Source organism: Pteropus vampyrus, unplaced genomic scaffold, assembly GCF_000151845.1.
Source record: "Pteropus vampyrus isolate Shadow unplaced genomic scaffold, Pvam_2.0 Scaffold17, whole genome shotgun sequence".
Classification (NCBI taxonomy): domain Eukaryota; kingdom Metazoa; phylum Chordata; class Mammalia; order Chiroptera; family Pteropodidae; genus Pteropus; species Pteropus vampyrus.
In genome coordinates this window covers 9,558,560-9,569,321 of record NW_011888798.1, presented here as the reverse complement: position 1 = coordinate 9,569,321, position 10,762 = coordinate 9,558,560, and the positions used below count along the sequence as shown (strand labels likewise).

Genomic DNA, 10,762 nt, shown 5'->3' with positions numbered 1-10,762 from the left:
AAGAAATCTAGACTAAAATACGCTTATTTTAGGAATACTAGGCTGGTTCAACTTTCAAATCTCAATCAATGACAAGTTGATCTTAAAACTCATGTGGAAATGCAAGGCACCCAGAATAGTCAAAACAATCTTGAAATAGAACAAATTTGGAGAACTTATACTTTCTAGTTGTAAAATTTACTACAATGCTTCATAATCAAGACAGTGGTCGCTAGATAGATAGATCAATAGAAGAGAGAGTCCAGACATAAACCCTTAAATTTATGGTCAGTTGATTTTTGATGAGGGTATCAATACAATTTAATAGGAAAAGAATGGTCTTTTTAAGAAATAGTGCTGGGACAACTAAATATCCACATATGAAAGAATAAAGATGAACCTATAACTCACACCATATACAAAAATTAACTCAAAATGGATCAAAGACTAAAATGTGAGTGCTAAAACTATAAAATTCTTCAAAGAAAGCTTAAGAGTAAATCTTCAAGACCTTAGAGTATGCAATAGTTTCTTAAATACAATGGCAAAATAATTGCAATAAAAGAAAAAATAGGTTAATTGGACTCCAATAAGATTAAAAACTGCAAATAATACCACCAAGAAAGTGAAGGCAACCTATAGATGGGGAGAAAATATTTGCAAATTATACCTCACAAGGGACTGGTATCCAGAATATACAAAGAACAATTACAACTCTATAATAAAAAGACAACTCAATTTAAAAATGGGCAAAAAATCTGAATAAACATTTTTCCAAAGAAAACATACAAATAGCCAATAAGCACACGAAAAGATGTTCACTATCACTAGTCATTAAGAAAATGCAAATCAAAACCACAATTAGAAACCACTTCATACCCATTAAGGTCACTAAAATAAAAAAGACAGATAATAATAAGTGTTGATAAAAGTGTGGAGAAATTAGTACCCTCCAACACTGTTTATGAAAATGTATGAAAGTGTAGACACTGTGGAAAATAGTCTGGCAGTTCATCATGATGTTAAATACAATTAAGATTTGGAAATTCTACTCCTAGGCACACATCCAAGAGAAATGAAAACATACATCCACACAAAAACTTGCAAATTTTAATAGCATCACTATTCATAATAGTTAAAAAGTGGAAACAATCCAAATGTCCATCAACTGATGACTGAAGAAAGAAAATATGGTATATCCATACAATAGTTAGTTGATAATAGAAAGGAATGAAATACTGATACACGCTACAACAGGGATCAACCTTGAAAACATTATGCTAAGTGACAGAAGCCAGTCACAAGGACCATATTGTGTGATTCCATTTATATGAAAGGTCCAGACTAGGCAAATCTGTAGAGACAAAAAGTAAAAGAGTGGTTGCCTAGGGCTGGAGTTGGGGCGGGGGATGGAGGAGAGTAGTGCAGTGGAGAAGAGAAAGCAACTGCTAATGAGTACTGGGTTTCTTTTTAGAGTGATGAAAATGTTCTCAAATTAGATTTGTGATGATGGTTCCACAATATTCTGTGAATATATCAAAACCCACAGAATTGTAAAATGAGTGAATTTTATGGCATGTGAATTATATCCCAATTAAGCTGTTATGAAATATATTGTGAAAAAAATGCAATCTCTGTAATTCTCTACAATATCAAAGTAAAGAATAAAATTTGTATGGTAATTGCAATAGTGCGGGGGTGGGGGGGTGGGAAGGGCATTTAATAAAAATAAAAATCCATTCAGAGCAAAAGTTTCCTGCCATAGAAAAAATAGGAGAGAACTTCCTTCACATGATGTCCATACTTAAGGTAAAATGTTGAAAGTTTTCCTGCAGTATCAGAAAAGACACAAATATGCCTATTTCTTCTTATTTTAATGCTGGAAACAGAGGAGCTGAATAAGGCAAAAGGAAAAAGAGAAAGAAAAGAAAAAAATTTTTAATTAGTGATGACATAATAGGATTATGTACATAGAACAAAAACAATCTACGGAAAACTAGTAGATGTATAAGCAAATATAGTAAGGATGATGAATGCTTGATCAATATACATAATCAACTATAGAGGCAAAAATCAGAAAATAAAATTAAAATTGATACCATTCTCAAGGACATCAAAAAAACTAAAATATCCTAAATAAATTTTTAAAAAAGATGTGAAAAACCTATATATAAAAAACTATAAAAGATTTTTGAGAAAAATAAACAAAGATCTAAAAGTGGTAATGCTGTGAACAGATTAGAACTGATTATAATATAAGCAAACTCTTGAGATGATGTCATATGCCACTGAAGCATGAATACTAGCAAAAATAGGCTGTTATTAGTTCTGAAGATAGGGAAAGAACTAATATTTCTGGAGTGCCCAACATATAATAGTGTTTATTACATGCCAAGAACTTGAACATATGTTTGTCATTTAATCCCCCTAAGAATGCTAGGATACATGTATTCTTGTTTACTAATGAGGAAAGTATAATACAGCAGGTGAGATAGCCAGGATTCAAATGAAAGTTTGTATGGCTACAGAGCATTAAAGAAGTAAAGCTTTATCCAAAGATTTAAAACACAAACAAAAACCAAAACAAACAAACAAGCAAACAAAAAACCCCAAATCCTGGCTTGATATAAGCTTCTAAAAAGATGGAATATACATACAGTCAGATGGAAAAAAATGGTTTGACAGCTTCTTAAATAACTAAACATGTAATTACCATATAATTCAGCAATTGTACTGCTGGATATTCATCCTAGAGAAACCAAAACTTATGTCTACACAAAAACCTATAAACATGAATGTTTACAGTAGTTTTATTCATAATAACCGAAAACTGGAAACAACCCAGATATCCTCCAATGGGTGAATGGTTAAACAAAGTATGGCATATCCATATCATAGAAGACTACTCAGCAATAAAAAGGTGCAACTGATACACACAATGAGGTGGATGAATCTCCAGAGAATTATGCTGAATGAAAAAAGCCAATCTCAAAAGGGTATATATTGTTTGATTCCATTCACATAACATTCTCAAAATAACTAAATTATATAAATAGAGAAAAGATTAATAGTTGCCAGGGATTAAGGTGGAGAGGAATAGAAGTGGTTGTAGCTATAAAAAGGCAATATGAGGGATCCCTGTGACATGGAAATGTTCTCTGTCTTGTATTGATATCCTGGTTATGACATTGCACTACAGTTTTACAAGATGTTACCATTGGGGGAAATTGGGTAAGGATATGCAAGATTTCTTTACATTATTTCTTACAACTGCATGTAAATATACAGTGATCTCAAAATCAAAAGTTTAACTGAAAAAACGCAAAAAATCAAACACTCTGGCTTAACACATACCAATGAATCTGAAAGTTTGGATAATGAGATCCAAAAAGATGAAACTCCAGGATCATGTAGCTAGTGGCACAGGTAACACATATATCTGGGTCTTTGTTCCCTTTTCAGCACAGGAATTTCCATTTCTGCTTCAGGGCTAAATCTCAGTGGAAATATCTATTTTAAATAGTCAAAATATTTGTCTTAAAAAGAATTAGTTAAAAAATAATCATCTAATAAATTTCATTGCTAAATTTCATTCTTTCTTGCATTCAGCAAAATATATTTGGGTATTTACATGGGGCAGACATTGTGCAAGGCTCTGGATATATAATAACAAAGAAAATAGATGCAGTTTTGAAGAAATATTATAGAGAAAGTATTACGTGTTAAGGAAAGATAGAAGAGGGCTGTTTTCAGTTTTGGGGTTTTGGAAGGCTTCCTAAGAGATGCTCATACCAAAGCTGAGACCTAAAAAATATACAGACAATAATCCAACGAGTACATGTAAAGGCCCTTAACTGGAAGTAAAATACAACAGGAAAGAATTCTGTCTCATCTTACTGGACCTATCAGTAGGTCATTCCCTTCTCATTAAATGTTTTCATTTCGATTCTAGAATGCCACATCCTCATGGTTTCTATCCTGCATCACTGGTCATTCCTTCTCAGTTTAAACTTTTGCTCATTCTTCTTCATCTCCCTGTCCTCTTCAGTTAGAGTATAGAAGGGCTCAGCTCTTAGAATCCTTTGTTCTATCCTTTAAAGATCTAATTAGTTTCTTGGCTTTAAATATTATCTCTACGGCAATGACTCCAACATTTATATATGGAGATAAGAGCTCTCTTGAATTTCAGATTCACATATGTAACCAAATATTTCTACCTAGCAGTCTAAAGGACATCTCAAACTTAACATGACCAAAACTGAACTCTAGATCTTTCTCTCAAGCCTTCCAGTTGCTTATACCAAAGCTATGACTCCTCCCTTTGTCTTCTACTGCACGTCCAATCCATTGGCAACTCCTGTTGGTTCTACATTCAAAATATACCCAGAATCCCACCATGTCCTACCACCTTTGAATCTACTCGATCTGAGCCACCATCAAATCTAGTCTGTATTCCTGCAAGAATCTGATAGCCCAGCTTCCACATCATTCCCGCCATTCTCTCAATATAGAAACAAGTGAGATAAAGGAAGCCTGATCATATCACTTTCAGAACTCTTCGGTGGCTCCCGATTTTACTGATAAAAATTCTAGTAATGGTTTATAAGTCCTGCTACAATATGTCCACCACTGCAACTCTTGTTACCTATCTCACTTTTTCTCGTCACACTGACATCCTTATGTATTCCTGCTTTAAACTCTGCACTATTTTTTGTTTATTGTCTGTCTCTCCCCACTAGTATGTAAACTCCATAAGGACAGAGATATTTGTCTGATTTATTTCCTGGTATAGTCCATAAACCTAAAGCAGTGCCTGGCACTAAGCATTCAATATCATTTGTTTTTAAAGCTTCAAAGAACAAGGAGAACATGATTAGAGATGAGAGGTAGAATAGCACCTAGAGATGAGAAAGTATAAGGTGGGTCCATAGGAGTGCATAGCTGAACTAATGTGGAAATAAAGTTCACATGAGACACAGCTGTCCAGCAACTAATAAACTTGCATTTTGTGTTAACTGGGATATACACTCAAAAGCAGAAGCCACCCTAGGTACACAGGAAGACAGCAAGCCAAATTTAAGTTATGAGAAATTTGAGACATTGTTTGTAGAGTGATTAAGATTAAAGAGGGTCAGTTTCTTAAATACAGATTAGTGTTTCATATTAGGATATTAGGGTATTAGAATACCTTAGAAAGTTCTAAGATAGAAAGGAGGCTTACATATGGAAAATCCTTCCTCAAACATAGTATCAGGCAAATCTGTTCAATTTAAAAATTAATTTAGTTAATCTAGATAATTAAATTTTATAAATTCATCCTAGTAAAATAAAAATTATCAATGGAAATGGACCTAATTACTATGATAATTTGGCCACATAGACACAAAGTTAATGTTGTGAAAATGAAATATCTTAGCCAAATCTTGGGTGACCAAAGATAAAAGATTTGATTACTCATTCCTTCTCTCTTCCCATTTCACTGTTAAGTGGACAGAGGTGAGGGAGAAAAACTAGAAGCTTGTATCTTTGGGAAATACCTTTTTCCAGTTAAGTAAGTATGGAAGTAACCACGTAATAATGTAAGTAATTCCAAATTCCTCATTGGAAATACAAATTAGGCTTGAATATATTGCCAGTTCCTATAGGTAGTAAATATGGAGGTCTGTTGGATACCTCTGCTTTAAACTACATGGATTTCAGAAGCCACAGACTCACGGGAAAACAAATAAACAACAACAAAAAAGTTTGTGATTATGAGTTTGAAAAGGTAGTCAATGAAGATATCTACTTATCTACTCAAATATTTTCAGCGATTATGCACAAAGTCACATATTCATCATAGAAACTCTTCAGAGTTGATCTATTTTAAACTTTAACATACTCCATGCTTATATCACAGTGTACATTCTATTTACGTTTATATCTGATATAGCTATATTTATAGACTTTTAGTAAGCTACAACCTAAATTTAATCAATTGAAATTACGTTTGTCAGTAAACTGAATATCTAATAAAAGATAAATTTCAGTAAATTATAGAACTATGCAATATTTTAAAAGTCACTTGACTGCCCTAATATCTAACTACCTTAAAAGCAAGGACACTTTCTTTCATTCTATAAGCAACAGTTTTCAGAATAATGTTAAAAATAGCTCTCATTTATTGAGTGACTTCTTTCTGCAAGGCACTACACTAGGAAATTCTAGAAAATCTGTAATTCTCAAAATAACTTACAAAGATAAATATTATCTTCACATTAAGAATAAGAAATAAGGTTCAGAGATATAGTGTACCCCCAGTTAGCAATTGATGATGTTAAGCCTGGAACTCAGATTGGCTTAATTTAAAAGTCTGAATTTTTGCCATGATGCAATGCTGCCTCTTAAAATCATTCATTCAACAAATACTTATCTAGTGTCTTATTATGTACCAGGCATTGCAGAAGGTACCAGGTATACAAAGATGTATTTGTGTCATTGTAGCCTCACCTTCCAGTCCTATCTAGGACAGAAAAGTGTTATAAAACAATAACTGCAACACATTGCGATAAGTGCTATGAAAGAAGTATGTATAAAAATACCATACATAAGTGGGAATGTTAACTCTGTGTAACACAGCAAGCGATCAAAGAGGGCTTCGTTTAGGAGAAAAATGCTTGGTACACAGACCTCATATAAATATTTGATGTAACTCTTAAATTAAAACTTGAAAGAGTGAAGTTTGCAGATGGAGAAGAATCAAGATAGGATATTCTAGGGAGAAAAAAGCCATATTTGCAAAAGCACAAAGTTTCAGAAAATCTAAACAGTTTAGTATAGCTAAAAAATAAGATGCCTGTGACAAGTGGTAAAGAAGTAAAAACAGGCCAGTTCAGGGAGGTTCTCATATGCCATGCTAAAAGAGTTTGTGCTTTATTCTGTAAGAAATTGGGAAGTTTTCCTAGAGTTTAATCAGGCCACTGTTTTATAAAGATACCTTGTCAAACTAAATAATGAATGTGGGGGCAGGGACACACTTTTAGAAGGCTATCATAAATAGTCCAGGTAGTCTACTGCCAGGCCACCCTGAACAAACCCAAACCTGTCTGATCTTGGAAGCTAAGCAGGGTCAGGCCTGGTTAGTACTTGGATGGGAGACCACCTAGGAAGACCAGGTGCTGTAGGCTTAAAAAATAAGGGATTGTAAACTGACAAGGTCTTTTAATCTGTGAGGTCAACTAGGGTTGCCTCGCCTAAAAAGAAAAAATTAAAAAAAAAGAAAAATGATAATCCAGGTATTACAATTTATAATCTCTTAGTTTCAGACTCCTACACCTACCTGACATTTTGGAGATCTCATAGACATTTCTAACCTATATATCCAAAACCAATGTTTCAATTTCTCCACTAAATTTGTGTGATCCCTGCTCTTTCAGAAATAGTACAACCATGCAAGTTACTCAAATCAGCAATCTGGGTTCATTCCTTATTTCTCCTTCTCCCTTAACGACCAAATTAAATCCAGGTATTATTAATCATCAATTATTCCTAAAATATATCTCAAATGTATCCGTTTCTTTCCAGTTTCATTGCCATCAACTATCCCAAGCCACCACTGCTCAACTGGAGTACTACAAAGCTCCCAACTGGACTCCTCCATGTTTTCCTTACTATCAATTGGTTTCTTTAAAGTACTTATTGCAATTGGAAATTATTTTTATCTGTTTACTTAAATTTTATCTCTCCCTCATAAGACGCCTTCGTAAAGTCAAGGAACACAAACCATCTTGTTCATCACTGTTTCACTCCAGTACTCTACCATTAGCCAGGTCAACAGAAACAATATTAATAAAAAAACCAATATACACTTACTATGTCAGGCACTATTTTATGTGTTTTACATATATGAAGTCATTTAATTTTCCAACAACACAGGTATTTTATTATTTCACTTTTACAGATAAGGAAACTAAGGCACTAATCTGTGCAAGGTCACCCAAGGAGGAGTACATGGCAGAACTGGGAATCAAACTTCCGCAGTCTGTAGCCCACCCTCTTGACCATTACACAGCACCTCTCTTAGTAGCTCAATAAATATTTCTTGACCAAATAAACAAATGAGACAGAGAGTAAATAAAAGAGGAGCAGATTTAGGGGACATGTTGAATTTGAAATACTTGGAAAAGGCTGTGAGGTACAGCAGGATAAATAGTTACAAACTAGAATGAAGCATTCAGAAGTTATCGGTTCTATAGGAAGCCACCTATAAAATGCAAGCCTCTGTATAAAAAGTAATTATATAATTTTAAAAAGTAGATGTGCTCTTAAACTGTAAGTCTTTAGATTCACCTGTGTAATAAAAACATGTTTTACAGAGCACGGAATGCCCCATTGAGCCTTGACTGTACCTATAAAAAATTCTGTATTGTTAATATAAATTGAAATACTTTCCTTTCTTTTAGTATTCAGTATCTATATAAACCTCAAACTTGTATTTTGTTAAAATATGAAAGCACAGATTTATTTTTAATTTGACAAAATGATACCAAAAATCTATCTAATAAAATACAAGAAAATGTCTAAAAAAGTGTGGAAGCACGCTTTATCTACTAGATATCAAAACATAAAGTTACAGGAAATTAAGATAATGGGTATGGTACAAGTCAAAGAAAAGACAGAACACTGAAAGAGAACAGTATATGTAAATTGTAAAATTAAATGTAAAAACAAATCAAATTTATATATACATATTATTTTATTATCTAATTTCTAAGCATCACAAATATCTAAGCATCACAAATAAACTAGAAACTATAAAGGAAAAGACAGATTTCAACACTAAAATAATTTAAATCATGTCATGGGAAAACAGCATTAAAAAGTAAAAAAACAAATTTCAAAATGGAGTGAAGACTTATAAAATATGTGACAAAGAGTTAAAAATCTAAGCAATCGATTCTTTAAAATTATTAAAAGACTATAATGGGTAACAATAGGCTGGCTACTCAAAGAGATTAAACAATGTACAACAAAGATATAACAGATGCTTAACATCAACAGAATTCAATTAAATACAAATTAGAGGGATCATTTTTTTCAATCAGATTGGATAGAATAACAATGGGAAATGGGTACTCTCAAATACTGTAATTAGGAAAAAAATAGGCACAAGATTTTTAAAAAGCAATTTAGGAATTACAGAATATTTGTGGCTAAATAATTCTATATTAAAATAGATAGACATAAGAGGTAATCAGACGAGCATACAAAGATGGAGCTCACAACAAATATTGCTCTTAAAAGTTAATATTGATCCAGCAATCCAACTTTTGGGTATACACCAAAAGTATTGAAAACAAGATTTGGAAATATTTACACATCATGCTCATTACGGCATTATTAACAATACCCAATAGGTGGAAGCAATCTAAATGTCCATTGGCAAATGAACGAACAAATAAAACGTACCACGTATATGTACAATGGAATATTATTCAGCCTTAAAAAAAAAAAAAAGGAAATTCTGTCATATGCTACAATATGGATGACCTTGAGGACATGACGCTAAGTAAAATAAGCCAAAGGACAGACATTGCATGATTCCACTTATATGAAGTATCTAAAGTAGTCAAACTTCTAGAAACACAAAGTAGAATAGTGGTTGCCAGGGGCTGTGGGAGTGTAAAAGGAGAATTGTTCAATGAGCAGTTTCAGTTTTGCGAGGTGAAGAAGTTCCAGAAATCTGTTGCGCGACAAAGTGCATATACTTAACACAATGGTACTGTACACTTAAAAATGGTTAAGATGGTAAATTTTGTTTATTAACACAATAAAAAAAAGTTCATAAAAAATAATATAAATATTTACAAAGAACTGATTATGTTAGAGGCATACAATGAAATACCAAATTGCCATAAAAACGATAATATATTTATTCAGGCATATCCACAGCCTATTGTCGAGTTAAAATACGTTTACAAATGAGTAAAGTATATGATACCATTCATACACATTTGTACCCATTAGAGAGAGAGATTGTAAGGATATTCACCAAAATTTAATAGTGGTATCTCTGGACAATAGAATTACAGATGACTTTTATTTTTTAAAAATATATTTTCCTGTGTTTTTAAATACAATGAATATGTATTAAATGTATGGCAAAGGACAGCTCAAAAAAGGAAGTAAAGCCACCACTGGTTCCAGAATCCTGAGACAGAATTTTACATTTCTCTGTCACTACGTGGCATACACTGGAAGATTAATAAATATTTGAGAGGCAGATGAACAGTGGTCATGAGCTCAGGAATGAGACAGAGAATAGCCCCACATCCACAAGTGGCAGTTAAAAATCAGGAGGGATATCTCCGCTGTAGAGGTCCCCCATGAGGCGACCCCCTTGAGAGGTCCCAGCACCATGCCAGGATCCCATGTCTAAAATTTACTGACCAAGGTAAGGTCTTAAAGTCTGATTGAACTTCACTGAGGCCCAATTTTTTCCACTATAAAACGTCAAGTAACAGTACTTGCAAAATATTGCAAGGAAAATGTACTTAAAACATTTAACATCATTCCTAGCTCAGAGGAAACACTCAAGAAAACAATGGCCATCATTACTATTTATTAGTTTTCACTGGAAGAGCTCACAAAAAACAAAACAAAACAAAAACAAACAAGCAAAAAGAACCTCTAAGCATCTGCAGAAGACTATACCACTAAATTATACTGAAAATTCCAACTGCATTAAAAAACAAGAGACAATGCTCTGTCTGGTGGACCCGCAACACTGTTGGCTCAAAGGTAT

General features: G+C 33.2%; 1 protein-coding gene and 1 pseudogene across 5 annotated transcripts in view; one reads left to right on the top strand and one right to left on the bottom strand.

The window, feature by feature from the left end:
• The window catches only part of ZRANB3 (zinc finger RANBP2-type containing 3), a 262,163-nt gene that overhangs the window by 249,661 nt on the left and 1,740 nt on the right, over window positions 1-10,762 (bottom strand). The window lies entirely within an intron of this gene.
• Window positions 7,027-7,145, top strand: LOC111736097 (annotated as a pseudogene).